The following is a 27,902-nucleotide window of genomic DNA, read 5'->3' on the forward strand; positions in this document are numbered from 1 at the left end:
TATCCCCCAGATCCACCACCACCACATCTATATGTGTGTGGCTCTGTGTGTGTGTAGGTGCAAATGCAACGTTCTTGGATTTTCGTCACAATAAAATACACTGAACATAATCTTCACAAAAGTTATTTACACACGTTTAAGCTATTGCCATTATAAATTACAAAAACTTTTGTTTAAGTATTATTATTTACAAAATTAAAAGCCATTGTTATTTGTAATATCAATACATCTAAGTCACGTCAATACAACACACATTGCATTACAAATGCTATAGGTGTCACATTTGCAAAAGTCAAAACTATTGACATTGTAACTGACAAAGCTATTAATTTTGCTACTTTCAAAACCAACACATAAATTAAAAAAGTGTCATTTACAATACCAATAGCTCAAACTTTCCTAATGCGAGACCTATTGCATTTCCAATGCTTGTTTCCTCTGTGTGTGTTTGTTGATGATACCTTAATACTGAAGAGGAACTAAAACTACTTCCACATTCACTGCAATGATATGATTTTCCCCTGTGTGTGTTTGTTGATGATACCTTAATCTGGAAGAGAAACTAAAACGACTTCCACATTCACTGCAATGGTATGGTTTTTCCCCAGTGTGTGTTCTCTGATGCTGTTTTAGGTTTGAAAATTGACTAAAGCGCTTCAGACATTCACTGCAAGGATATGGTTTTTCTCTAGTGTGTGTTCGCTGATGAATCCTTAATTTTGAAGATTCACTAAAACGACTTCCACATTCACTGCAATGGTATGGTTTTCCCCAGTGTGTGTTCTCTGATGCTGTTTTAGGAGTGATAATCGACTAAAGCTCTTCAAACATTCACTGCAATGATATGGTTTTTCTCCAGTGTGTGTTCTCTGATGCTGTTCTAGGTGGGATAAATATATAAAGCTCTTCCCACGTTCATTGCGCTTGAATGGTTTTTCCCCTGTGTGTGTTCGCTGATGACTCATGAGTTTAGATGATTCCGTAAAACTACTTCCACCTTCACTGCAATGATATGGTTTTTCCCCTGTGTGTGTTCGCTGCTGCTTTTTTAGGCCTGATAATTGACTTAAGCTCTTCAGACATTAATTGCATTTGTATGGCTTTTCCCCTGTGTGTGTTATCTAATGCAGTTTTAGGCGTGGTAAATATACTCAGTGTTTTATATAGCAGAACCCCCATTTCTTTTAGCTTTCAGTTAACTGTGCTTTTCGCTGGTTGCTGTGGAATGGCCTGCTGGAGTTTACAATACACCTCCAGCACTGAATGGCGGTCTGATATCACTTTAGGAAGCAGAGTACTGCTGTAACTACCTCATGATCAGAGCTGGTATTGGACATGTTTACACACAAAGTGTTTGATCAGTGTTTCCTTAATTTTCTAAAGGTCATTTCTTCATCTTGAGGCATGGAGGTGCACAGCTGAGACTTGTAGAACCACCAAATTGCCCTTGACGGTACTTCCAAGATCTGTCAGTTTATGTTCAGGTTTGGCTGCCTCTGTTGGCACTTATGTTTTCCTGAATACTGGAACTCAATGTTTCGGACTTTGCTTTTGCAGATTTACAGTATTATCTTCATTATTCTTAAACATTTTGTGCAGTCAAGGATTGTTTTCTGTCGGATGTAAAGAGATTTAAATTACTTAATTGGAAAATACCAGAATGTGCATACACAATTTTTAGTTGAATGTAAAATCATCTCATTTATTACTATTGTAGAAACTTATGAAGACATATTTAAGACACATCTAACCATACACAGATCTTTGCATAAAAGTTCCTTTGAATATGCCACATCTTATTTCTTTCAGCAAAGGTGTTAATAGAGTAACTTAACAAAAAAAGGGCGCTTGCATAGCACGCATATTCTAGTTACAGCTTTAGGTAGATGCATATGGTCAAGGTTTTGTTAAAACAAGAACAGCTCTTGGAGTAAGAGATGGATCAGGAAGACTCAAGACAGCACGGTAGACATCAGGATGTTGTGCCATACATCAAATCTTATTGTTCACAGAGGTGCCTGGTTTCATTCACTACTAACCACTAACTCTTTTTTTCAGGAGGGTTCCCCTCGCTGTTGTCTCAAGGCTTGATTACGGGGGCCTTTTGTGCAGTGATTATGTTTGGGGTCCTGGTGGCATAAAGGGGCTCTATCTGGGCCTTGTAGGCCCTGCATCATGTATCGACCCTCTCCCCATATAATGTCCGTGCCCAATCTAAAGTGACAGCGCCTCTAAGACTCTAGGAATCTAGATATCAACATAGGACTTAGCATGTCCTTCTTATGAACATGTAAGAAGAACTATCATGTTCTATAGCTTTAAAGTATTTCCACAGTAGCGGCCCATCTTAGAATGATGTTGTTTACTAATTCTGCTTAGATTTCCAGGTTGGCTTGGTCTATCGAATTTCTAAGTGCATCCTAGTCAACTGCTCATCCTATCCCCCCACCCCTCTATTCCGGATTCTATCTTCCTAATTGCATAATCTAGTTCGACCTAATGTATTTCAACTTCCCTTTTTTATATTTGCAGCTGTGCCCTCTCTTGAGGATTTGCTGTTTCCCACCTAGTAATCGCATGCATATAACGCTGGGAAGCCCAAAACAGAAAGAGTACCTTCTTCTCTCTTGGCATCTTCTTTCATGATGCTGTTGTTTAACGGGCTGTCTTTGTAGAACGGAGTCATGGAACTTAACTCCAGCCACCCCATGATTTGCTCCATCCCTTCCTTCCTTCCTTCCTTCATCTGACCGTACCCCCTTCTCCTCAACTCCCCTCAGCTTCCCACCACGTGAGCATGTAATACTCCGGTCCCTCCCCACCGGTCCCTCCACTCTGGAAATTTGTTGCCCTTAACCATGGATTCCCTTTCTCGAAGATCACTAGACTCCAAACTAGTTTCAGACGCCTGAAATTCCTACACTATCATATACCCCATAAACTATCGAAAAGCGTGTTCAAGAACTTCAAACACAGACTTCTCAAATTTATCCCAGAAACCCTTATTTCTACCCCCTATGTCTTCACAAATAAAGGCGCTACCGTAAGTGACCTTATTGTTTGCTTTAAAAGGCCAGCAGAATGAAAGAAAACCCTTTGTTCTCTGCTCCGGATCACTGCATCCACTAAAGCACCCACGGTCGCTCTCAGACTCTCGGTAACTCCCTCTATAGTTGGCCGAGCAGAGGCTATCATCTCCCTTTATAATAATGGGATTATCCTCATCCAAGCATCTGAATGCAGCCTAGAATTACTTGGTGAAATTTTCCTCTCATCAAACTTTCTGTGACGAATACGTTTCCTCCCTGACCCAAGCTCATCCTAGCCCTTTAGTCAACCCACGGGTACCTCGTTCTGTATCCTCCCCTCTCCCCACTACTTGTATTGCTTCACCCCTTTCCCCTCCTCCCTATCCACCTTCATCAGATTACCCAACAGCAATCATTTACCATTATCCTTGCAGCTTGTTTCAACCAACATTTTTCGTCATAATAGCCTGATCACTCATCACACCCCCAGAGCAGCGACCACTGAAACACACTGACTCGATACTAACACCTTCACCTCATCTCTGCCCCTTACCTCTGAACATTTTTTTTAAAATAAAGTTTTATATAGCGCGAACATGACCCATGAGGGTACCAGGGCACTTTACAATATACAGTTATTAAACATTAGATGGTTGAGGTAGTAAACATACATTTAGTATTCGCCTTCAATACAAAAGAGGTAGATAGTAGTGTATGGATAGCATAGGTGACTAGTAGTCAACAAAGAATGATCCATGAGGGAATCAGAACTCTTCACAATACACAGTTCTTAAACATTAGGTGGTTGGAGTAGTAAACATACATTCGGTATTCGCCTTCAAAACAAAAGATGTAGGCAATAATATATGGATCGCACAGATGACTACAGATCACAATAGAATTAAAGTCTTAGGATCTGAATTTGTTCATTAGAAGCATTTTCACTTCTTTTTTGAAGGAAGTAAAGGAAAAGATTCCGCATACCACTGGAGGTAGGGCATTACAAATCTTCGGTGCAATCCCTGAGAATGCTCTGCAGCCCGTTCTCTTTTTATGAAAGGATTGTGGTTTCAGTAGTAGTGAACTCGCACTTCGCAGTTGCATCCTCCCTATTGCTCTAGCTTTAGAGTGAAGTAACTGGGAGTATTGCTATGCAGGGCTTTATGGGTCATGCAAGCGATCTTTAGGTGTATTCTTGCCTCCTAGGGCAGCCAGTTCAGAACTTTCAAGGTCGGAGAGATGTAGTTATTTCTTTTCGTTCCTGATACCAGTTTGGCCGCAGCGTTAAGCGATGCCCTCAGGGGGCGGCCAGTAATTGGGGAAACCGCATAGAGTGGTGCGTTTATAGTCCAATCTTGATAGCACTAGGGCTTGTACCACCATTTTGAAGTCGGTCTGTGGGAGGAAGGGTTTAAGTTTCCTTAGTATACTCATATGGTGATTAGCTCCCTTGGTGGCATTAGTGATTTGCGCCTGCATGTTCAGGTGTTTGTCTGTGGTGACTCCCAGGGATTTCGCGGAGTCAATGATGTGCGGAGCACAGTCAAAGGAAGTTAGATGTTTCAACCATAAGTCTATCTTGGGTGTGTGATTGGGTGTGGAGAACAGAAGGAATTCTGTTTTTTTGGTGTTAAGCAACAGGTGGTTGCCAGTGAGCCAACTTCGAGTATTATGTGGAATAGCGTTGAGGGAGATGAAGTCTTCTGTTGAGGAGATTTTCATATACAGTTCGGTGTCGTCCACATACAGGTGATATAGAATGTTCACTGAGCTCAATGCGTTTGCCAGGGGTTCCATGAGTGGATTAAAAAGAATGGGTAAAAGTGCTGAGCCCCGCTGTCAGCACTGATGCATCTGTGACACCCTTTCTGGCAAAACCCTGACACTTGCTCTCTCGGAACCCCCTAACATGACCGATAACATGGCACCTATCGACTCATCAATCAGTTTATGAGTCCCACACCCCCACTCCTCAATCATGACTCTAGCTCTATTCCCCCCCTCCACTGGTTCTCCCAACTCAGCTTCTCCCAAACACCATAAACCAGAGCAGTCTCACCTGGACTGCTGGCCCCATCACGACCTCCTGTTCCCACATTACTAATGACGCCAAACTCACTAAGATCTCTCAAGAGCCTCAACAACTTACGGCTGAGGGTTAAAGCCTAATATCCCTCACCTCTGAGCTCGCTAATTGTTGGTGTCCCACCAGGCCGATGGGTAAGAATTGTCACTCCCTTTAGCAATCCAATAGTCAACTCATGTCAAACCAGCTTTATTTGGTGTAAAAGTTACAACCATAAAGCATACTACACAGAAGGTACTATATACTCATAAATAAAAACAGTTTTCAAATATTTACATCTTTAAAAAAACAGTATTTCATAACAGGCATTACATCTTTATTCAATAGATAGTACTCTGATAATTATCAGTGCAAAAATCGCACATGTACAAAATAAGCATTTTTGTGCAAAATCCTAACATATAAGAAAAGGGGAAGAAAAAAAATGATTCATAAACATACTTGAGATTAGGATGATAGATTATATCAACATTATGGAATAATGACACAACTAAAGGCAGTTATAAGTTTTTTCATATATTAATGCATCCAGTTGTGACAAATCCTTTCTTTTCCTAATCCCCCTTTGTATAAAATGAATAACAGAATAAACAGTTTTTACATTATCCCTAGTACATAAAAAGTTAAAAGCGTTTTTATAATGGAAAAGCCTATTGGTTAAAAAAGCGGTTTTATAACTATTCTCTGGATATCTTTATAAAACGTACAAAACAGTAAGAAGTGCATAGTGGGCTGGGGGGTCTTTCCATCACACGGGCAGTTTGGTAAAATATAGGACAATTTTTCCTTACTTGAGAATGCTGTTATATAATGTAGTGTGCCAAATCTCAGCCTTGTTAAGTAGAATCAATGCTGAGTGTTTCTTACCAGAGTTAAATATGTTTGTAATCCCGCCACAGAGGGGATCCAATAACAATCACGTTAGTCGGATGACACTCCACACAATGGGATCTTAGCAATTGCAATGTCTCCTCATTTGACCTGGATGTCAATTCCCTACCCCCACGTCTCCACTCCACACATCAGGCTGAAAGATTCTCAATCAGACAACAATATCTACTCTCTCCTCCTTCAGTCAAATCCACATAGAGATCCTAGGCCCAATCTCAGAGCAGGTACCAATTCCAACTTCAAGCAAATTCCCATCACTCAGGCTGCCTCCGCTGTCTCCATACCCCACCTGAAATGTACGCTACTCAATTGCAGATCGGCATCTAAACATGCAGTGGATATTGCTGACCTTATCCTTACTCATCATCTTGACCTTATAGTCTTGACTGAAAGTTGGCTAAATTACTCCTTCATACCAACGCTCGACATTCTAGTACCGCCCAGCTTTGACATAATCAGATTAGATGGACCAAACAGACCTGGTGGAGGTAACCCTGTACTGCAATAATCTCTCTGTGAAGCAAGCACAAAACGTTACTCTCATCTTGTGTGAATGTCTAGGCATCGATATCCTGAATAAAGATAGGCCTCGACACAAACTGCATGAGTTTTACCACCCTTCAGGAGATAACCTCCCATCCATTAAACAAATTATGGAAATCATCACAACCAACTCCGGTGTATACTTCGCCCAAATCTTCCTTGGTGACTTCAACCTCTACTGGAATAACCCGATGACCAATCAGTGATTAGTCTAAAAATCTTCCTAGCTGATCTAAACTTGATTCAAATATGCGAAAGTCCTACCCAGAACCTGGAAGCGACATTGGATCTAATTATCTCTAAAGCTAATTCCATTCAATTTCAATCTATCATTCCATGTGATTGGACAGACCACCACTGTATCACTTTGCTCATCACTGAATCACAGTCCTCAAAAAAGGTTCACATAAAAAAGCAGGCACTAGAAAAGGAATTCTCAAAACATAAACCTGAATGAACTAACATCTATCAGCAATTATATCCTTCCCCCTCCCGAAGACATGTCAGATGACCAGGACCTTACTGATCATTACACTAAGTCAATGACAAACATTCCAGACTCTATGGCACCCCTTCAACTAAAAAGAGTATCCACCAAAGACTCCGAGCATTGGTACAGTGGTAGTCTAAACACTGAAAGATGCAATCTAAGATTGGCTGGATGGTCATGGAGATTCTCCTCCTCGCTTGAACACCTCCAGCAAGTGAGATCTCTAAGAATCATTTACAACAAACACATACATAGCTCAAAAGCAAACATCTTTAGGAAATAGCTAAACAATGGCAGGAATAGACCTAAAAAAAACAGTTTGAACTCGTTAAATTGCAATCTAACAGGCAGCCCCAACCTACTTTTTGGGTTTAATCTGCAGCCTAACTGCGAAGAACTTGCCGCCTTCTTCCTGGGAAAGACGAAAAAAATTGAAAGTGACTTAAAGGCTTCATTTGATCTCTTCCCGACGCCTTCACACGTCAGCCCCCACCCACCCATGTGGCCTGAGCATCCTGCACATCCCCCCAAAAATATTGCCACGTGGTGTTCATTCAAATCCTTTGATGAAATGACCATACTACAAATTCTGTCAACTTAGCCCAGGGGGTGGGGGCAGTGGCTAAGCTGGCCAAGATGGCGGACGCACTCCGCTAGAGCTCCGCATGGACACCCGCGCTAAATAACCATAAACGCGGTGTAATGCCCAGGGTCCACTGAACACAGAGTACCGGAACCGCAGGACATCATAGGCAGACCCGTGCGGGACCGAAGTTTGGCTCTGCGGGACGTTGGTGCGGCCAGGCACTTCTGAGCCTCACAGTGAAAATGGCGGTGCCCGCTGCACACTAACGGCCGGACCCGGTGGGAGCAGAGGGGCCGAGACCAGCGCACGGCTCCCGAGACCTGAGGCACAAACATTGACATGCGCAGTCCCGGCAGGACGACCCACACGGTGAGAGCGGGGGCGGAGCACCCATTCCATTGTCGGCGGATGGCCCCCTCCGCTGCCATCGGGAGATGGGGGCCCACTTAATGGAGGCCGCACTTGCGGCGCACAAGAACGCGGGGGCAACATCGAGAGGCGTGACTGGAGGAGCCCGTCGCCTCGCGGCTTGGGGGCGGTAGGGGACTCGGGCCTAGCGTGAAGGGACTGACCTGCCGGTGCCATCGGTGCCTGGCCCCCGCGGCGGCCCCACCCTGAAGTGACTGCTGTTGTGCCCCAGTGAGGAGAGGGGACAGCATCCTACACCTGGACCCTCTCCTCCCCCTCAATCGGCGTCCATCATCGAGATGCAAGGGGACCATCAAAACGCTGGGGGATTGACTGCCCGGAGGGTCCTGCCTGCCCGGAGGCCGAGGCGACTCTCAAAGGCCCGGATCGAGGGGAGGCCCCGCTGGGGCACACTATAGCATCAGAAGCCATCCAGCCACCCCCGGGAGGACATACTATCACCTAAGGGGGGAGAGAAGAGGCCCCCCCTCCTCGGCCCTGTCGCGAGGCCCCGTGGTGCTGAGGGCCAAGAAGGGTACTGCGTGGAACAGCAGGACACATGCACCTCTCGTGAGACGGGTGCCCTACCACTGGATGTCTCCCGGGACGCGGTCCTGCCAGCAAGATCAGCCTGAAGAGAAATAGCGGAGCCCAAACTCCACCATACAGCAGCGACAACTGGGGCACCTGGGCGGTGGAAGAACGGATCCTCTAGAGTCGCTGACCAAGCCTGGAGGTGCGGATACTCTAGGCAGTTCTCACACACCTGGAAAAAACCGAGGGAGAAAGGCACCAATATATTCTGCGCGCAGAGTCAGACGACAAGCCGCGCCGAGGGAATACTGAGGCGGCGCCCCCCAAAGACGAGAGCAGCCGAGGCACATACCTGATCCTCAGGGATCTTGGAACGTAATAGGACGACAGCGAGCGACTGTTGCGACGACTACCCCGATGGCGACCCGCAAACTATCCTTAGACCTGATGCCTTCACAATCATCAAAAGAGCCTCCTGGCAAGGATGCCATATCAACCAAATTAGACCAAGTCCTTGCCGCAATCGAACACTCCCGTGTAACCATGGAGAATAATACATTTGGAGAACTAGCTACGGACCTCAATTTACTGCGGGATGACCACAGAAAATTAACGGATAAAGTCAACCAAGGCGAGAAGACACTCCAAATAATGGAACCCCAACTGAAGGCGCACCATGAGTCCCTAAAAGAGCTACAACTGAGAGTGAAAGCCTTGGAGAGCAAAACAGATGACTTGGAAGGGAGGTCGCGTAGGAGCAATATTCGAGTCCTCAACCTTCCGGAAGGAGCAGAAGGAGTGCACCCTGTCCGCTACACAGAGACATGAATCAAAACCTTTACACGGAAACAGAACTTAACCCCATACTTCTCTGTGGAGAGAGCTCATAGGGCACCAGCCAGAAAACCGCCCCCGGGCTCGCCACCACGGCGGGCCTGTTGAAACTGCTCCATTATCAGGATAGAGACACGGTGCTTCGGGCGGCTAGGCAGGCGGCCCCACTCCGAGTAGAGGACAAGCAGGTCCTGCTGTTCCGGGATTACTCACAGGCCGTGCAGCGCCAGCGAGCCTCCTTCTTGGTGGTGAAACGTGTCTTGCGCCAGCACAAAATACAATATGCACTCCTATATCCCGCCCGTCTCAAGATCATTCATGATAACACCACGAATTTCTTTACGGATCCTGCGGTGGCAAATGACTGTGTGGAACAAAATCTGAGTGACCTAGATGATCATGGTGGTTCACAGGGTCGACAGCCATCAAACAATCAACAATGGCAGCAAAAGGGGAAGCGGGTCACCCTAACACAACTGCCCAAACGAGCAGAAACTCAAGCCAAAAAAACCCCGGATCTGGAACAAATAGTTGCGGAATGCAGGAGAGCTCTACGAGAAGCAGCGCTGGTGACAGGACTGACGGGCAACAGCTCCGACGGAGAAAGAGGCCCCCACCTGTTCACATTAGATGAGGAACGCAGTGACGACACGTCGTCTCGCGATGGATCAGTGACACCGCCGCTAGTGACACCCGAGATGGCGGACACACTAATATGACTGCTATCTTGAGGAGAGGATGTCGGAAAGGCCACGGCAACTCCATCTTCGCCATCCCCCTGTGGGATCCTGCTACCTGACCTGAGCTCGCCTCTGTGGTAGAGGGACACTTGGACGCTATCCTGGACCGCCCCAGCATTGCAGCATCATGGACTGGTGGGCCGTGAGTAGCATGCACTGTAATACAATCCCTGGGCTTCTTGTACCCACCATTTAGCAGCGGGTAGCCAAGACGGGGTCATCCAAAGCACATACGCAACACCCCCCCAACCTAACGAATTACAGTTAGCACGTAATGTGCAGTTTGGACATATTACCCAGAGTGATAAGTCTCCCTAGTTAAGAACGTTTCCCACAGTTCTGGTTACAGTTCCCCATACCCCCTGTGCAGCCCTTTAGTACCCCTACAGGAACACACGGATGGCAGGGCGTCAACTCCGCAGCGGTTGATCATGCAGATGGGAGGGGGTTCCGATCTGTTGGCAGGCAGTCATGTAACCCATCATGACCACGCGTGTCTCTTACACAGACATCACAATTCTCACACTAAATGTGCGGGGGATGCGTACAGCGAGTAAGAGATATGCGGTGTATGCTTACATAAAGAGGCAGCAAGCGCAGATAGCCCTTTTGCAGGAAACACACCTGACGGCGCCAGAGGTAGAGCGCTTGCGTAAGAAATGGCGAGGGATCATATGCGCTACAGCGTACTCAACCTTTGTCAGGGGGGTCCTAATCTGGATCCGTCCGGGTACCCCATTCAAAGAAACAACAAGAGAGATTGACAAAGAGGGGCGGTACACCGTGCTAGAAGGCCTCTTAGAGGGCCAACCTATACTGCTGGGGAGTATATATGCCCCGAACGGAGACCAACCCCACTTCTGGAATCGCCTCACCGGAATGCTAACAAATCACATGCACACCCCGTGGATCCTCGGTGGCGATTACAACTGTGCCCTAGATCCCTAGATAGGTCTCATCCCCCCTACCCCCACATTCACCTGCGCTTAAACAAACTGAGGCATTTAATACATGGGTAACACACTGGGCATTGACAGACGTTTGGCGACTGCGCAACCCAAGCACCAGAATATACTCCTTCCATTCCATTCCTCACGACTTGCGGGTGCGCCTGGACAGATTCCTCTGCTCTGCCACCATACTACCAAGAGTGCAGCGTACGGATTGCCTGGGGAGGGTGCTCTCAGATCACGACGCACACACACTGGCCCTAAGATGGAGACCGCCACACCCCCCATCCCATTCCCACATGGAAGTTACCGAGAGACTGCCTCACAGATCAAGTGTTTAAACATGAACACGGGGAACACATTCAAGAACATTTCACACTGAACGCTGGCACAGTGACGTCACGTCTGATAGAGTGGGACACATATAAAGTAGTGGCGAGGGGGCACTGCATACAACAAATAGTAGGGATACATAAAACTCTAGAAGACGCACTGCAAAAAGCTGAAAACACCCTAGCGAACCTCTCCAAGCAGGCGGATCGGGCCGAGACCATGCCAGAACAAATGGAAGATGCAAAAAGGCTTTACGCGGAAACACTTACCGACCTCCGTAAATACTATTTTCAACTGTATGCAGCAAAGGTCCACCGGGGAGGTAGTAGGGGGGGGTGCGCTCCTGGCTTGGTTAGCCAAACAAGATACGGAGATCTAGCCGATCACAGCAGTGATGGATATCACATGTGTTCTCCGACACTCACAATTGGACATCCTAAATGTATTCCATGGCTACTACTCCGGCATTTACAAGGCCCCGGAATGGGACAGTTGTCAAGCAAGTGCCAATTTCCTGGACCCATTATCAATTCCGCAAATCTCACCGGAAGATAAAAAACAATTAGAAGCGCGGATCAAGCCGACGGACGTGACCCAAGCACAGGGTGCTGGTGCATAATAAAACCCTAGGAATGGACGGCTTCCCAGTCGAATACTACAGCACTTACGCAACCCAATTGGCCTCCCGCATGGCAATAATGTATAATGATGCAGTAGACAGAGGGATACTCCCTTGCTCCTCAGAGAATCAGTCATAGTCACCTTCCCCAACCCGCACAGAGATCCCACCCTGCCCTCTTCATATCGCTCAATAACTCTCCTCAACATGGATTGCAAGATACTAGGGGAAAATCTTAGCGGAACAATACACTAAAATTCTGACACCATTATTCCACCCAGATCAATGCGGATTTATTCCAAGGCGCACTACCTCACAAAACCTACGTAGGCTATTCCATATACAGGATTAGACACAGATATATATTGGACCTTAAAAAGGCCTTTGACACATTACTATGGCCCTACTTGTTTGCGGTCCTCGACAGGGTAAACATAGGCCCCACATTAGTAGCCTATAAAAAACTCCTTTACACTAATCTCACGTCGAGAGTCAGGATAGGCAAATATATCTCCTCAGCATTTGCTGTGGAGAGGGGAACAATGCAGGGATGCCCATTATCTCCTCTCCTGTTCGCTCTAGCGATGGAACCCCTGGCTATACGTTTACGCCAGGAGGGTGAGGAGTGGGGCATTCCATTGGCAGGCATGACGCACTGTGTGTCCCTTTACGCGGATGACCTTTTGATATATGTCCGTGATGCTACCCGAGATCTGACACCCATATGGCAAACGTAGCAAGACTTCGCGGAGGCTTCGGGCCTGGAAGTTAACTGGGGAAAATCCACCCTGTATCCACTCAGCCCACACATAGCCCCATTCAAGACACAGATAGGGACGCAATCGCTCACGCTGAACGTTGAAGCGCCCAGATATTTGGGAGTGCGCCTGTACCACTCCCTTACGGACATGAACGAAGGGAATCACCACAGGGCCTTGGCAGTTCTTCGGTCGGCGGTGGGGTTCTGGAAATCACTACCCCTAGCCCCCATAAGCCGAGTGGCGCTGGCCAAAATAATTATGGTCCCACGCATGTTATATCACTTTGCTAACATCCCAGTTATACCGCCACTGCCATTCTTCAAGGAGATAGACTCCCTGCTTGCTGAACTGATTTGGGGGACGACGACACAGGGTGGCCCTGACTACACTATACATCCCCACGATGGAAGGGGGGCTGGGAGCACCTTCCTTTGAGGCATACTTCCTCGCAGCTCAGCTGCAATGGCTGTCCTATTGGACGCCGGAGCGGCACATAGGGGAGACCGTCACCACGGAAGGTCGCACGCCACTGCCAGGTATTCGCCGGATGCTACTACCGGGCACAAGGCCCATACGCACGCGGCCCATGCTGTTGTCTATAGCCCGTACTTGTATGCTGCGCATCCACCACATGTCCCGAAATATGCCCCCATACGTGCACTACATCGCCAGCGCTCTCCAAGTCTGGACTGACGTGGTAATCACGGAGATGGAAGCTCTATTTGAGAATGGCCAAATTAAAACGTACGCCCAAATGTCTGAACATTACGGTCTTCCCCCTGGACAATTCTTACTACACAGACAGCTGATCGACAGTAGCCGTAAGTATTGGGACCCGACAGCAGGGGAACCGCCGACACACCCGGTGATTCATACTATTTTACACATGGGAATAGGGCGCCACCTTACAAAGCTATACGGAGACTCATTCTCCGCTCCCTGCAACCGCTACGTCAGAAGTGGGAAGCAGAAATAGGAAGAACATTACATGATAAAGAGTGGGAAATGGCCCTCGAGTTTCCTGAAAAAGTGTCCAGGAATGCACACTTCCGCAATATACAATTTAACATCCTCAACCGGGCCTACCTTACACCCCACCGGCTTCATAAGTTCTATTCAGACACAGATTTTACCTGCCCCCGATGTCACTTACCGAGCGCAGACTTCAAACACATGCTCACTTGTAAAATCTCTATTTGCCGATAAGGAAGGATACCTGAACGCTGTTCCCGGAGGGCGCTTTGAACATTCACTCTGCATAGGAAAGGTCGCGCCGCTGGTGGGAGCTTCTCCGCAATCGGCGGACAGCCTGCACGCTCCCAGCGTGCACTAGACCTTAAGGCTACCTGTTGGCTCCACCGGGGGACTGCGAGGACCAGCAGCCTCTACACCTAACAGCTGGTGCCTCTTCCCCCGGAGGCCACGCCCCCCAACCGGCTCACCATAAATTGAACAGTCCCAAACGCAACGCGGGACGCGCGCGGGGTGAAGCGCGGGCGAAGCCCGGGCCAAGGGCGGGCCCGTTTAAGCCCGTTCAAGACCGGGCTGGACTGGACTGGGCCACCCTATTTTCAGCTTGCTCTTACATTCAGCCACTGACATTACATCTATTTAGGTCCCGCTAGCTTTTTGCTATTGGCCTTAGATCATTCATTGTACTTTACTATTGCTACAATTCTTATGGTACAATGTCCCCGAGAACCACCAGGAATACTGTTAAAAAGCAGGCTCAATCTGCAGGTGAGGTCATTGGGCCAATTGACCAATTTATAACCAAAGCTAATGATGCTATTGAGCAGGGTATTATCCTACTAGACCGGAGGATCTCACAGGACCTGATGATTGCCAGACGCTCTTCAATGGGCTTACTGGCCACTGCAAAAAAAACCCTACGTCCTGTCGATCTACCCCCTCCAGTGACAATACATGCAGAAACGCACACCGTTCCCCGCACAGTGGACCTTTCTGCATCTTTAGATCTTTCTGAATCCCATCTCTCTCTTGAAAAATCTCCAGTTATCTTTGTTACCCAACCAGATAACACCCCTTCTTCCCCAATGGCTAGGGGTATACGAGAAGGAGCAATTCCCAAAAAATTGAAGAAGAAGACAACTACTAAGATCCATCATTCCACCATTCCTTCTTCTACAACCATCCTTGTAACTCCTTCTGCTTCTACTCCTCCCCCGCAAATCCCTAACCCTTCAACCCTCCACCATTCTCCTTCACTGTCAAATGTACAAACAGTGGATTCTATCTCTGTTAACCCGAATATCAGCTGCACTAGCTCCAGTAGCTATGACAGTGGAGGAGACATGGAAAATGGTAACCTTACAACTAATACATATAGTAACGATAGCCTACTGCTTACCAGAATTGGAGACTTATTTAAATCCCACTTGGAACCCATAGAAAAGGCCCTACACTTGGTTCAGTCTCAACTAACTCAACTGTCTCTAGAACTAAACCAAAGTAAAGGAAACAAGAAGGATTCCAACTTGGCACAAGGCAGGCCCACTACTTCAAACGCTTCAAACGCAAAAACGTCAAAGCCTGTAACCTCTGCGCAGAACCCCAACTCCAACAAACAAAAAGTCCCTGAGAAGCCTATACAAAAACACCTCCTAAATCCTCTAACCCCTTACCGTCCCATTCTGCAACCAATCTCAATCCAACATTACCCACCCAATCAAACCCTCCTTCTTCCCTTCCTACCTCCGCAGTCCCCACTCCTGCCCCCGCCCAACCCAATAACTCTACTGGATTCAATACCATTCCGAAAAACCGTAAAAGAAGGACTCCTCCTATCCATCTCCCACCCGAGGCCTCTCCATATGTAGTAATAATGACTGGGGCCCCGGAACTCTCCCCAAACCAAGACGAACCGGTTTGGTCTTTAAAAAATAAAGTAATATACTGGTTGTCCAACAACAGACCGCTTCCAATCTTTATGGACAACAGAGTCACTACAGTGCGCAGAGTGCCTTGGTTAGGCAACGTACCAAAAAACATCCAGGGCGACTGCGTTATAGTAAACTTTGAAGATCCCAACACAGTCGAGCATATCTGCTCCTGGGGTGATCACTCCTCTACTGAAGGGATAGCCACTCACAATCTGCCGTATTTCTATCCCCCGAATACACGACGTAACGCTGGTCCTCCGTGGTCCTGGACGAGGGTAGGAAACTGGGGTGGGATCAGAGATCGAGACCAGTGGTCTGGGTATGGTTTTAGCAATCCACCACCAGGCCACTTTAACAACCGGAGAGGCCCACCATTATCCAATAGATATGATTGTCTGGATATGGTGGACCGACCACCAACTCTACCCATTACAGACAGCAGCCCCAACAGTGTTCCGCCCAACCCCAATCACTCCTGTAAGAGCACTCGGACGGTTGGCTCTATTTTGCCATCTCTGTATGGTACTCAGCCCGAGTCTTGTCCTCCCCAGCAACCCTTGTCTCAACAGACGTCACCTTCAACCCACCAGGATTCGTGTCACACTTTGTCAGCTACTCCTGTTGACCCATCTCTGAGCCAACAACCTACTATTCCTCAGCTCAGTGATCCAAAACCTACCCTCTCTTTTTCTGCCTCAACCACCCAATCCTTGCCCCAACCCCCATACTCCTCTGCTGAACCTCAGCCTCCAAACCCTATTTTTTCACCAACCCAGGACCTTCCAATCATATACTGGAATGTAGCTGGCCTAAGATCCAAAATCCATCTCCAGTCCTGGCTAGAAGTGACCAATAAATATAAGCTAATTTGCCTTCAAGAAACTTGGGCTATTGACCCTATTCACATCCAGGGCTTCAAAACATTCCATCTTCCGGCCATACCGTCCGCTCCTGGAAGATCCAAGGGCGGCTTAGCCATCTATGTTTCCAACTTAATCCCTTTTACGATCATGGAAGTTTCGTTAGTCTCGTCAATCTTCCAAATTCTCAAAATTGTTCCAGATAATAGCTCTTGTTACTATTTCATCAATTTGTACAACAATTCTTCGCCCGGCGACTGTGTAAATTCTCTGTCGGAAATCACTTTATATTTACAAGATCAAAAAGCCATGAATCAACAGTTACAATGCCATGTTGTGTGGGGTGGGGACTTCAATGTTTATTTGTGTAACAATTATAACAAAGGTATCTGTGGGCTTCTAGACGAGCACGACGCCCCTCTGGCGCACTTTACCCATAGTACTGTTGGTCACGCATTAAACAATTGTATTTTCGCCCTAGAACTTGAATTCGCGAACATGTTAGTGAGTCCTGCTGTAGAGTTCAAGACGACTTTTCACGGTAGAGGATTTACCACAATTATTGATTTTATTTTATGTTCCCAATCCCTTAACAACCGATTGAAGCACTTTATAACTGGTACCGATCCCTCAAGTGACCACTACTCCAATAGCATCACTATAGTATTAAATACCCCATCCTCAGCCTGCTTAAAAACAAGTCTCTTAGCGCAGCACTCCCTGGAGATGAGCAAAATTAATGGCTATTCTGTCAAATGGTCGATGATCAATCCCTCAGAGACCACCAATAAGATCATCCAAAAAACCCTTCCCTTAATCCATCACTGTTTGGAGACGTCATCATCCCCCCAGTTGATCCTCTCCAGCTTTGTTAAAATCTTAGAAGTCATCAGACAAGAGCTTACTTGCCAATATAAGACTCACGATAACGATAAGGACTCCAGAGGGTGGTTTGATTCCCGTTGCCGTAAAGCTCTCCGTGCACTAAAAAACGCTCTACACATCAGGCCAGGGACCAGCCCCTAATCGCCTCCTTAAGAAAAAATTATAAGATGGCACAACAATCCCGTAAACGGGAAATAAAAAATAACCTTTGGGCCCAGCTACATCAGAGCACACTAAGCAAGGAAGATCTACCAAGCTAAATGCATGAGCGTGGCTACATACGGGGCTGGTGTTTGGGGTTATGCGTCTGCTGATGAGCTTCAAATCATAGAAAATGATTTTTTGAAATATATATTAGCCCTCCCCCGTAGTGCTCCTACTTACGGCACCCATGTGGAGCTCGGTTGGGAGTATCTAACCAACATCATTAGATACCAGCCGATTCTACTATGGCATCGTATATGGACCAGGGAGCAATGTCATCTTACTAGGTCACTAATATCTGATTGTCTCACCTTGTCCCACTGGAAAAAGATTCCTTGGCTGTTATATGTTTTTAAATTTTTGACTGATTTGAATTGCCCTGCATATTTCACTGACCCTGAATCTCTACTGGAAGTACCTAGAAAAACTCTGAAAAAGCTATGTGCCGCCCACTTAAGCGATTTACGTTTCTGCTCAGAACTCGGTAAAAAGTCAAATGTACATTTAACGATGATTCAATCCTCCTATGGCATTCAACCTTATCTGTCTTTTTTTCTGTCAAATTATGAGAGATATGTTTTAACCAGATTTCGGTTTGATGAATTTTATCGCCTTGTCTCACTGCCTGTGCCCTCAGACTGGTCACGGGAAATAACAAACTGTCCATGCGATGGCAATACTCGACAGTCAACCCTGCACGTAACCTTTTTCTGCAGTCTCTACGAGACCCCGCGGAAACGCTGGCTGGTCCCTCTTCTCCGGCACCTAGGACTGAGAAGATGCAGACCGGCTCTTTTGGCACTTCAATACTTAGACACTCCGTATGTTGCCAAAACTGTAGCCTGCTATCTCAAAGCCTGCCTGAAAATTCATTCCCAATTATTGGCCATTGCCCCCTAAGATTTTATTTTTGCGCAATTGACTACTGTGATATTATACTTGTGCATAGAGTGTCAGTGTTTACTTGAACTTGAATGATCTTTTACTGTTTCAAAGCAATAATGCCCCGCCTTCTTTAGTAATCAACGACTAAATTGAATTTTTATATTGCTGTAAATATACGTTTTTAAATGTACTTTTTATGATTGTAAATTCAATCGAAATAAAGTTACTTTTTGACTTTGACTTTGAACACATGTTTTGGGATAGCCCTACACTTCATGAATACTGGGACCAGGTCCACCAGACACTCAGAATCACAACTAACATCACAACCTTCTCCACCTGGGAGGCGTGCGCCCTTGGGGTACTCCGTAGACGGAAGACTCACAAAATACAGTATCGCTTTCTATCCCTTGCCATCCTCTTAGCGAAACGAGTAATAGGCATGTACTGGCGAGCCGCGGCAGGCCCCCCCGTGGCGGCCTGGATAGGAGCATTGAAAAAATGGGGGAGGGCGGAGGAGGAGGTTTTGCGAGATGAAGAAGCAAAAGGTACCCGCAAACATCCCATCTCTCTCGAGTGGGCACAATTACTACTTACCTTTATGCACGAAACCACCCCCGAGACTGAACCGGCAAGCCCCCAGCCCCAGCCTTGCGCGCATCCCCTATAGGGTCCACCGTGGACCCTTCAGGGGTGCAGGAATGTACTTAGGTCCACACCAATGCATACGGCGTACCCGCGTGTCCCTCTTTCAAGTGAAAATGCTCGTTCAGACCTGCTCCACGCCCGGACCCCCTCCCTGTATTCCAGATCATAGATCATAGGATAACCGAATCACACGGAAACAACGCCATCACCCACACTGCAGATCACATCCAGCTGAACTCTGAAGGCCCTTTGCCAATCCCACCCACCCTGTACCCAAACAATTATTGGTTCACAGTTCTGCACCAGAAGTTAAGGTGTTACTGTTAATTGATTGGGGACACAAGCACTCAAGCACGGACACATTGCGCACAGCATAAGCAGGTACACATAAACGGTGGGTCACACAAGCCCAGCGTCAGCAAGCGCACCCACAACTGCAATTGCAATGATCAAGAAAAGCGCAACAAAGAGGATACACTCCCCTCGTATGTCACGCCCCACTGCAAGGAGACTGTACTAGTTGAATGTTGATGACATGATGAATTGTTGACCTGCGCCGGATGCATGCCTTGAAACAACTGTAATAAGATGTATAACGAAAGTGCAATAATTTATGAGCTTACTTATGAAACCTCAATAAACAAATTTAAACAAAAAAAATAAAGCTGCGGAAGGGATCATGATCAGGGGTGTCCATAGAAAAAGGGCTCACAGATTCGTATTGGTAAAGAGCCAGGTCTTAAAGGCCTTACAGAATGAGGAATGAGTTTCCAGAATCGAAATTGAAAGAAGAAGGGAGTTCAACAAATTGGCCGCAGCCAGCGAAAAGGACCTCCCCTCATCTAGATTTTCTGAATCTAGGCGCAGTCACCGAATTCTTTCTGGAAAATCTTAACTGCTTACAAGGGACATATCTAGGGCACAGTTTTAAATGCCTTCTGACCCCATATTATAAAAGGCCTTGTGCACCAAACACAGGGCTTTGAACTCAATTCTCCGACCCAAATGAAGCCAAGGAAGGCTATTGATGGTAGCCACAACAGAGTAGAAGTTAGGAAGGCCCATCACCAGCCTGGAAGCAGCATTCTGCACAAGTTGGAGTCGGTGTAGGAGACCCTTATTTATCGCTACATAAAGGGCATTTCAGTAATCCAATCTGGACAACACAAGGGCCACCACTGCTTGTTTCCACGTGGAGGGGGGAGAGAAATAAACATATCTTTCTGAGAGTTCTTATGATTGCGAAGTAGATGGAGACTGTTCTATTTATTTGGGGGCTCTAGGAGAGGGAGGTATCAACTATGATGCCTAGTTTTTGGCGCTGAGGCCAGGGCGAGGGCAAGATCCAAGCGTATCTGGCCACCAGGCCCTGGAACAAATCTCCTGATTGTCTCAGAAAATTTAAATCTCAGTTTTTTCCACATTGAGTCTTAGATAGTTCTCTACCATGTAAATGTAATGTAAATGTATTTGAGCTTATATAGCGCACAGCTACCCACAGTGGGTTTCCCGGCGCTTGCTTAGGGAACCCGTCCTGGTATTCCCCTGTGAGATAACCCCGGCAGGGTATCCACAAGGTGAAAGCCAGGCATCCCGCCGCGAGGGGCCGTTGTGGAGATTAAGCAAGCTATTGCCCAGAGTCGCAGAGTGTGAACCCGTGAGTCGAGAAGGCACCGGAGCGAGAATTATCGAGTCCGTGGAATTTTTAGCCCAAGACCCGCCGAGGCGGGGAATTGAACCCTGGTCCAGGGCCGATCTCAGCTTCCGGGTCTGCCGCCTCTAACCCCTGAGCCACACTTCTCCACTGCATCCATGCAGCTCCGGGCTGCATGCAGTTTTTTAAAATTGCTACTGATGCTTCAACACTCTCAGTGATGGTAATCATGATTTGAGTGTCTTCAGCATAGGATAACACTTCTAGGCCAAAAGATCTTACAACCCTGGCCAACAGGGCTACATAAAGGTTAAAAGGGTGGGACTCAATGAGGATCCCTGGAGAACTTCGCAGAACAGCCGTTTAGGAGCAGAAAGGAATTGACCCATCATAACTCTTTGAGCCTGTTCCGTAAGGAAAGATGTAAGCAAATTAAGGGCGGAGCATTCAATCCCTATTTCCCGGAGCCTCCCAGCCAATCTAAGGGGAGAGATGGTATCGAAGGCTGCGGTTAGGTCCAGAAGTGTCAGTAAGGTGGTGTAACCTGCGTCGACCTGTTGTTGAATGTTGTTAAAAACAACGGTTAGCGCCGTCTCAGTACTGTGCTCACTTCTGAACCCCTGTTGCTAGCCATCGAACAACTGATGATCCTCTAGATAAGTGCTAAGATTGAGGTTCAGGTGTTTCTCCAAGATTTTAGCTGGGACGGGCAACAGGAAATTGAACTGTAGTTCTTTAGTCCCGCCGGATCCAGAGAGGGCTTCTTTAAAAGAGGTTTAACCACGGGCGTTTTCCAGGCAGTGGGATACTGGCCAGAAGTAATAATGGCATTAAGAACTACGGTCATAGTAGGAACAATAGCCTCCATTCCTAGAATCAGGATCTTCAGGGGACAGGGCTCCATAGGGGAGCCAGATCTAACTCCACTTAACATCCGCTCCGTGTCTTCTTGAAGGATAGGGGAAAAGGCGCTCAAGCGGCAATCCTTTGGAGGAGCTACCAGAGAATCCTAAGGACGATCAGCCTTTGACCCTCCGACATTGGATATCTCCAGGGAGGAATATATGTCTTTGATTTGGTCATAAAAAAGCATGCCTTTTTATCACATAGCTCCTGGGAGACCTCGGTGTTGGCAGAGGCCGAGGGGGCCAGGAGGGAATTAATCACAGTGAAGGGTTCCCTCTGGGATTTGATGGATTCTGTCATCTTGGAACAATAGATAACCTTTTCCTCATTAATAGCTAGCCTATATTCCTTCAATCTGAGTTTATGCAGGTTCCTTTCGGCTGGGATAAGCTCACAGCGCCATATTCTTTCCTGTTGTCAGCATACCTGCCTATGGTTTCTCAACCTTTCGGTGAACCAGGGCGCTGAAGGGCATTTTCTGGCCACATAATGCTCCTGCAAGAGAGTCCAGAGCCGCCAAGATCCAGTTAGAAAAATCCTCATAGATTGAGTTAACAACCAGGTGGGGGAGACAGCAATAATTACTAAGCTTAATTAGAAGACCCTCCTTATTTATGCGGCTGCAGTTTCTCTTCATCTCCACCCTGTTCTTAAAATTGAGAACAGGGTGCGATTCTGCAACTCGCAGAAGAAATGGAATGTCGTAATGATGGGACCAAGAGAGTGGGATGGGATAATTCACCTCTATCCTCGGATCGTTAGAGAAGATCCCGTCCAGAATGTGTTCGCCGTATGAGAGGGGCTCCTCACCAGCTGAGGGAGGCCACAGGAGTCCATAGCTTCCAGGAAAACCTGCGTTTCAGAGCAGAGTTTTCTCCAAATGGAAGTTAAAATCACCCAAAAGAGTGACATTGGATCTAGCCAAATAAGGCTCAATCCGATTGCTGAAGTCCTGATTAAACATTCCTCTGGGTCCAAGAGGCCTGTAACTGACCACTCCCACAAAACTATCAGTGGGTAGGATCTTATAGGAGAAGTGTAGGGCATGATAGGGATCTGAGGGAGTGGTGAGGGCCTCAGTGAAGCACAAGAAGGTGTCTTTATAAAGTACTCCCATACCCCCTATCAAGTCTGGACAGAGAATACCCTGAGGGGATGGCCTCCACCTGGTCAGGCTCTTAGCAATCTCTAGCCCAGGTTTCAGTAATAAATATCCATTCAGACATACGGAAGGAGACAAAATCATTAAATTCTGCTCTATGTTTAATCAGAGATCTGGCGTTCAGGAGATACCCCTAAAAGGACTGTTTCATGGGTAAGGGTAGAGCTGACACGTTTCCCCTTGGGGTTTCTTAGCTATCCCCAATGGAATGACTGTCTTACAGTTAACACACTCATATAGCCCAATGGTCACAGTTCATCAACCTGCAGAGCACATCCTTCTATCCTTCTATCCTTCTCTCCTTGAAGCTCCAAGAGCTGTCCTCTCGGGTAAATAAGGGGCTTACCAGGGTCCACAATAAAAAGGACAACGCCCCTGGCACAAGGCCTAAACTTGGCACAGACAGACACCAACAGGTGTGCCTGCTGCGTGCGTTCACTGCGCGTCTGGCCCGGCATTCAGATTAAATAGCTCGGCCAGTCAGGAACAACTAGAGCGCTGCTCATCGATCTGGGACAGGAAGTGGATTAGAGCAGCAAGAGTGAAACACTCATTTCCCGCCATACAATTGGTGAGCCGTGGAAGGAGCAAAAGACACCCATAAGCCCCCCACACCCCTCCCTGAGATGAAGAAAAAAGCAGAAGAGTGCCTGGAAAGAATGCAGTAACCCCATACAAGTAAGCAATTATAATAGTTTTTAAAACATTCCCCCCATTAGAACGCACACAATGATTCAATAAAATTTTAAAATCACAGTCACTTTCTAAACGCAGTAGCAGCGCAACAGCATGGCACCTCTAATCAGGGTGAACCACCATCACGTGATGTAGAGGAGGAGACAAATGTGATAATAGTTAAGAAACTACTAGGCAAAACTGACCTAAAAAGGAACTGGGCCTGCACTGCACCCCCCAACATGTTCCAAGAGTGGAATGTGGCTCCATCATATTATTATCAGAAGTTTGATAACAACTAGAATAGTGCACAGAGAGAGTCAAAAGTTGAAGTAAAGAGACAAAAAAAAACAGAGATCAAGAAAGGGAAGAGAGAAAGAAGAAACAGGGGAAAAGGAAATATAGAGTTATAGGAATCCTTACCTGTCAATTATTTTTTTTGTTCCCCCGAGGTTGGCAGCCACGCCGCACTGCCTGTCATCCCAGAATACCTTGAAAGGAAGTAAAGAAATAATTTTGCATCAAACGACAATCACACTTCATCACATTTTACAAATAACCGTCCTGGATTTACAAAACAACCGAGCCCAGGGAGAACCAGAGTCTGACTTCAGCCTCCTTTAACAGCTATTGCTGTGAATGTTCAACAATTAACCACCGTGGTCCCGCATGCGGCTGTTAACTGTTCAAGTTTCACAGCAACAGCTTTGAATCAAAGGTTTCAGAGTACCGGAGGTGTTTCAACCCCCTCTGTCTCTGGGACACCGTTGTTTTATTAATTAACACATTCTGCCCTCATGGGGCAAACAGTGTAATGACCTTATAGTCAGCCGTAGCAGGCAATACTGCCCATTAAAGGACCGCTCCCTTGGGAAAGGCTCTTGCCTTTGGAGCTACAACAAGCTTCAAAGCTATATTAAAGGTTTCAAATAATTACTGAAAGCAAAAACATGGTTACTCAGTCAGAGAAATAATTATCATAATATTTGCAGGAGAATCACATAAAGGTAACCTCTAAAGTATATCAAAAGACAGATTCAGAAATAACTCATAATGTCAAATAGCAAACTGATATAGAATCTGCTCAATTAGGAATCAAGGAAAAGTTCTTACGTTTTTAGACAGAGAGAACACATTATTGACTTGGTTCACGATGAGGTAAAAATGACAGCAATCAATGAATGTTCATGAAAACATGGCACAACAAAATGTAATTTTAATAAACCACACCTACAAAATGAATAATTAATTGTGACTCTTCCCCAAAAAGCCACAAGTCATTTTACAAGGTTATTCCCTAACATAATAACTGGATCTTAATCACAGTGTAAGTTTGTGGCCATTCATCATTGACCCTATTTGTACGGGAACATTTGCTGACAGCTTATTAGTTGTTCATTAGAAATGCCTACAACTTGGACTCCTTTCCCAAGAGGGGTGGTTTGGGAGCTCCAGTCAGTCTGACTGTGGAACGGGAGGCACATTTATTGATTAAAAGTGATGCTGGATTCTCATTTACTTCTTCTACAAAAGAGCCACTCTGGGTGACCTCTAGGACTGCACCAAGCACGCAATCCTTCTCCCGTCTCAGGCACCGTCATTGTGTCTGTTTCAGTCCAGAAGAAACTCCTAGTGTAGGAGGAAGTTGTGGAAAATCCCTATTAATCACTGAAGGATTTTGTTGAAATACTGAATTTGTTGAGAATTTGGTGTTCTATTCTGCACTGGGCTGTGGGACCATCGGGACTGAAGGCATGTTCCAATATATCTGCCTTTGATTCTGCATGCTCGGCACAGAGGCCAGTTGGGCTGGGACCATTGGCTGTGACATTCCATTCTGTGCTATCTCATTCATGTTCCAGTCTCCCAGGTTCCTGCAAACATCGCAAGGAGCGTGTCTTAATCTGCACACTATTAGTGTTTGAGGTATTTTAATTGGCACTGTCAGTGAAACCTACACCCTGAGCAGGGCCGGACTGGCCGTAACGGGCTTCGGGTGTTTCCCCGGGGGGCTGGAAGAGTGGGGGCTGATTTTTCAGTGCTGGGAAACGTATTTGTTACTGGGGGCTGGTTTTGCTCTGGTGCTGCTATATCGCCCCCCAGCAACAAAAGAGGCAGGGAGCTGGTCTGTCAAAATTGTCAGGCCTGGTTTGGGTTCTCAGTCTGCCCCTGACCCAGAGGAACAACATTTCCTCCTTGCACATACTGAACATCATTACTCTGCACACCAACGCCGTGCACATCCAAATTCACACCAGCAACAAACCCAGAATCAAAACGAGAATACAATACAAGAGAACCACTTTTGTCACCCGTTTGGAACATTTTTGTCTGAGCGCTCATTATTTTTTCTTTGATATTTTTCTGCTTAGTAACAAAATTCCCACTACAGAACTTTGTGTAAAACAAAATCTCTTCCGAAATGTTAGTCTGCGGCCCCTCACATTTTGCAGGAAATGTGAACTAACCTCTGGATAAAACGCTCAAAAATGCGCCCTCTTTTACCCGGTCTTTGCCTTTGCAATATTGTCTGTAAATCTATATTAATCTCTTGTACTATATAATAAAATATTTTGCGGCGCTTCACTCTGACTCTTCAATTGGCCAGTTTACAAGCAACTTACACTCATTCCACAAATCTCTTGGGACAACAATTAACAAACTTAAACTCAGCTCTTGACCACCCCGCCTGGACGAACAGGCCTCATCTCCACTGCATCCTTGCTGGATAGGCCCCACCTCCTTTGAACCACCCAAACTCAGGACAGGCCTCACCTCCTCTACACCCTCCTGAACAGGCCTCTCCCCCTCTACACTCCCTGGACAGGCTTCACTCACCTCCTCTGAGGCCCCTGGACAGGCCTTGCTTCCTCTGCATCGCCCCGACAGGTCTCGCCTCCTCGGCACCTACCTCCAAACAGGCCTCACCCTCTCTACATCCCATGGACGGTCCTCCCCTCCTCTGCACCTGCTGGACAGGCCTCACCTTCTTTGTGCCTCCCCCTGGACAGGCTTCACCTCTTCTAACCTCCCCCCAACAGGACATGTCTCACCTCCTCTGCCCCTCCCCCCTCTCCACAGGTCTCACCTCCTTTTCCCCTCACCCCTCTCCACAGGTCTCACCTTCTCTGTACCACCCGGACAGGTCTCACCTAGGCTGCAGAACAGGCCTTACCTCCTCTGCATCCCTGGACCGGTCTCACCTCCAGTGCACCCCTGGACAGGCCTCACCTCCTCTGCACCCCTGGACAGGCCTCGCCTCCTCTGCACCCCTGGCTAGACCTCCCCTCAGCTGCACCACCCTGGACAGGCTTTCCCTCCACTGCACCCCCCTGGACAGGCCTCACCTACAATGCAGCTCCCTGGACAAGCCCCACCTCCTCTGCCCCCTTGGACAGGCCTCACCTATTCTGCAGCCCCAAGCTCTGGACAAGCCTCACCTCCTCTGCACTACCTTGGACGGCCTGCAGCACCCCCCCTTCCCTCTGCATGGCACCACACCACAGAACAGGCCTCTTCTGCAACCCCCCACCAGAAAAGCATCACCTCCTCTGCACCCATGGACAGGCCTCACCTCCTCTGCACCCCTGGACAAGCCTCACCTTCTCTGCCCCTGGACAGGCCTCCTCTCCTCTGACCCCTGGACAGGCCTCACCTCTACTGCCCCCCTAGACAGGCCTCACCTCCTCTGCCCCCTGATAAGGCCTCACCTCCTCTGCCCCCTGGACATGCCTCACCTCCTCTGCCCCTGGACATGCCTCTCCTCCTCTGTCCCCTCGACAGGCCTCTCTTCTCTGCTCCCTAGACAGGCCTCTCTTCCTCTGTTCCGTGTACAGGCCTCATCTCCTCTGCCCCCTGGACATTCCTCACCTCCTCTGCCCCCTGGACAGGCCTCACCTCCTCCTCTCCTCACTCAGGCTCATCAGCAGGAAGGGCTGAGCTCTCCTGACGTCACCATGAATGCCGGAGGGGCGGGGGGGGGGGGGGGGGGGGGACCATGGATTCATAAATTGCAGGCAAGTGAGTCAGCAGCTCTCTTCCTGGGGTCGCAGGTCTGGGGTCTGAGGGAGGAGTCTGTGTGGATCTGAAGATGAAGGTAACTGCCCACCAGACAGGGCTCCTTCCTCCTCTGCAGCAGGCTGAACACACTAGGGGAGGCCGGAAGTGATGTCACCACTGCTGCTGGTGCTGTCTCTGCCGCTCACCCGGAAGAGGAAAAACACACCCAATGTGCAGCTCAGTGGGGTTTCATCAGCAGGCGAGGAGCTACCTCTTGTGGCTGGCGACGGAACCGCTTCCTCCTGGCTCCAGCAGTG

At 47.4% G+C, this 27,902-nt stretch overlaps 1 long non-coding RNA gene across 1 annotated transcript; it reads right to left on the reverse strand.

The window, feature by feature from the left end:
* Positions 1–54: 54 nt before the first annotated feature.
* On the reverse strand, positions 55–27,705 carry LOC147701082 (uncharacterized). Its single transcript, XR_015297429.1, has 3 exons — positions 27,324–27,705; positions 24,010–24,077; positions 55–1,613 (listed from the first exon to the last, which is right to left on the reverse strand). It is a non-coding gene; the product is annotated as an uncharacterized LOC147701082 (long non-coding RNA).
* Positions 27,706–27,902: the final 197 nt, after the last annotated feature.

Source organism: Lissotriton vulgaris, chromosome 7, assembly GCF_964263255.1.
Source record: "Lissotriton vulgaris chromosome 7, aLisVul1.2, whole genome shotgun sequence".
In the NCBI taxonomy this organism is placed as follows: Eukaryota; Metazoa; Chordata; class Amphibia; order Caudata; family Salamandridae; genus Lissotriton; species Lissotriton vulgaris.